This window comes from Marmota marmota, unplaced genomic scaffold, assembly GCF_001458135.2.
Source record: "Marmota marmota marmota unplaced genomic scaffold, marMar, whole genome shotgun sequence".
Classification (NCBI taxonomy): Eukaryota; Metazoa; Chordata; class Mammalia; order Rodentia; family Sciuridae; genus Marmota; species Marmota marmota.
Window position 1 is genome coordinate 975,035 of NW_025999930.1, and position 3,216 is coordinate 978,250.

The window sequence follows — 3,216 nt, forward strand, 5'->3', positions numbered from 1 at the left end:
CAAACCTCTTGGTGCTCTGATCCTCCGCCCTCCTGTCTTCGGCATGCTCAGATGGCACAGCTCCTCGTCACCATTCCAGCCCTCCTTCCTCTGTCCTGGAATGCAGAGCTCCTGCCACTGCACACCGCCTCCCTCTGTGCGTGATATTGCAGGAGTTGTGATTCCTGGGAACACCTGCCAGACACACAGCCCCCCACCCGCCATGAGGCCAGGTCACAGGCTCCTACAGTGGGCAGGCATGCCCAGGACTGGCAGCAGGCATGTGCGGGCAGCCTGGGAGGAGGCAGGAGCTGCTGTGCAAGCCACTCTGCCTCTTGCAGCTGTGTAGCCTGGGGCGTGTCATGCCGCCTCTCCAACCTGGTTCTCTCCCTGTGGAACAGAGACAGTGTTCTGCCTCCAGGCCCTGAGAAGTGCACAGCAGGCACGGACTGCTTCCCAGGCTCCCTGCAGGAACGTGCAGTCGGTGTGAGCTGTCTAGCAACTGGAGCTTTCTACCATGTTCTCTGGGAACCCAGTGGCACCTCCACACTCCCTGTGGTGACAGGGGTGCTCAGCCCTGGCAGTGGGGTGGGGGAGAAGGGCCCTGGCTCTGGCTGCCTTCCCTCAGGGCTGACAAAAACGCCCTGTGCCCTGCGAAGACCTCCTCCACATGACAAGCCGAGGCACGAAGGTCTGTGTGCTCAGAAAGGCCTGGAGCCCTCATGTGAACTGGTCATACACACGCATAGCCTCTCTTTGTTAGAGCCAGGGGGGTCAGCCATGGCCCTTGCTGGGCCCCTCCTCCTCTATGTCCCTCCTGGGGACAATTCCCATGGACCCTGGGATCAGGGCCAGCATCTGGAGCTGAGTGTACAGTTCAGTGGCTCAGCATCTCCAGGTGACCCTGGAAGCAGGGAGGTGGCTGGGACATACGGGGCACTGTCCCTTTAAGATGTGTCCTGGGCTGGGTCCAGCAGAGGACAGCCTGGTAAGCAGCCCTAAGCACAGTAGGGAAACCAAGTGGGATGACACAGCAGACACCCGGGAAAACCCTCAGTGCAGACATGCAGGACAGCCCCCAGTGAGGCCATGCTCTGGCAGCCTGCGAATGCACCACTCACATGCAGTGACCGCTGGGGAAACTGAGGCTGGGGGCCACCATCACAGAGCAAGTTTACAAACCCAGAGTCTGATTTCTCAATTGCATTCAATACAGTCTTCTTGTCTTCCCTTGGAAATCAGGACTAACGGATCTCACAGGTTGGAGCCACCAAAGGGCCCAAAGCACAGAATAGGCTCTGGTTCCGCCCAATACCTTGGAGGCCTTCCCGCCCGCCACCTTTGGACCACCAGAAACATGTTTTCTCTGTGTCTCCTCCCTCTCTCCAGGACCCCCTACACACACCCCGTGTTGGCCAGGGCCACCCACAGGGTGGAGCTTGTCCCATACAGTGGCCACAGGGGGCAGTTTTTGTGTGGATGGAGCCCACATTTGAAGACGTGGATTTCCCCCTGCTCGTGCACAGTCAAGTGAGGCGACAGTGACCTGGTCAGGTAAGAACAGTGGTTACCAGGCGGGGTCGAGGCTGTGACACCATCTCTGAGCCTGTCTCCTCAGCTGTAAAGGAGGCCAAACAGCTCCTCGATGCTGGACCTCAGCTGTGCTCCGATGGAGGGGCACCACCTGGCTATCCTGTCACACCCTTCCCCTCCGCCTCAGTCCAGTGGGGGTTCCGCAGTCCGCCTGTGGGCCATGGGACTCAGGGGCTGCGGTCAGAGTGAGCTTGCCTGACTCTCCCAGGGTGGCTCTAAAGTGCCCTTGACCCCCAGAAGCCTCTCGTGGGCTGAAGAATGAATACACCAGGAAACGGAGACCAAGCAACCAGCCCTCATCACACAACCAGTGGGGGCCCTGTTGGAATCTGGCCACTTCGCTGGCCCTCACCCGCCCCTCCTCTCAGCTGACTTGCCATGGGGCAGGAACAGGGCATGGACCTGGGGTGAGGGGAAAAGTCCCTTTTTCTGGTAAATCCCTCAGGGTGACTTGCATTTTTTGTGCCTTCGGTTTCACTTACAAAACTCGCCCCCTCCCCCGGCAGAGGCAAGGGCAGGAACAGGGAAGACAAGCTTGGGGCCTCGTGGGTTAGGCAGGAGTTGGGTCCCAGGGCCACCAGAAGGCTGCCTGTTCAGCCTGAGAATGTCCAGTGAGGTGGGGACGGGACAGACAGGCTGCCACACTCCTGGGGGACAGCATGGCTCCTGGGCTGTGTGCCTTGGGCTGAGCTTCTCCCCAGCCATGCCTCACTTTCTTCCCCTGTCCAGTGAGGGAGGAGAAAGGCCTCTCCCCAGGACCCTTAGTAACACAAGAAGTGATGGCACCAGGCCCCACACGGTGCTGACCTCTGTGACTTGCCCACTGTCTTTCAGCTCCATAGGGTAGGGGCCCACTGCTTTCTTTGGTCCAGCCTCCAGTGTCTCCAACAGGATCCGGCACACATGTGAGCTTGGGTGCCATTGTTGAACCTCTGGCCCCTTCATTTCTTTGGGGGAGAGAGAAAAGAAATCAGGCTCACATGGCCTTGACCAAGCCCTAACCTGAGGCCAGGAGCCAGTGCTGGAGGTGAAGGCACAGAGATTAGCCACCCGCTGGAGACTACAGGGCTGTAAGGTGGCAGATCTGGGCAGCGCCTGGCCTGGGGGCAGTGACAGGGTCTGCTCACTACTTCCTAAGGCTTTAGGGGAGGCTTGTGTGAACCCCAGGAGATGCACAGTCTGAGGTGCAACCAGTGAAAGGGTGCAAAAAAGCAGCTGAATCTGGGAGAGGTCAGGGTCAGGACGGAGGAGACAAGCAGCTGGCCTTCACCCCTGCCCTCCAGGCTTCTGCAGCGCCGCGTTGCCCTGGAAGATGACGTTTCCCTCTCCCCTCCACCCCACCTGGCTTCCCACGCCCGGAAGAGGTGGTTCCAGGGTGTCTCGGGAAACAAAGCCGACAGAGCACGGGCTGGGAACCGACTAGCTCTGCGGGCCGGGCACAGGGTGCCGCCTCCGGGCAGAGCGGCGCGCGCTCCGGGATCTGCACTCTGTCCGGTCCCCGCCATCAGGCTGTGCCGGAGGCCCCTCGGCCCCCAGTTTCCCACGTAGGAAAGCTGATGACCACAAGTAGGAAGCCACGTGCATCCACTTGCCGTGCGGGCAGCGGGCGCCGAGCCGGAGCTGCCTGCAGCCTGAGGGCAGGCC

General features: G+C 60.5%; 1 long non-coding RNA gene across 1 annotated transcript in view; it reads left to right on the forward strand.

Moving 5' to 3' along the window:
• Positions 1 to 554: 554 nt before the first annotated feature.
• The window catches only part of LOC125615953, a 16,527-nt gene continuing 13,865 nt past the window's right edge, over positions 555 to 3,216 (forward strand). The window contains exon 1 of the long non-coding RNA XR_007346555.1: positions 555 to 567. This is a non-coding gene — a long non-coding RNA (uncharacterized LOC125615953). The remainder of the gene's footprint in view (positions 568 to 3,216) is intronic.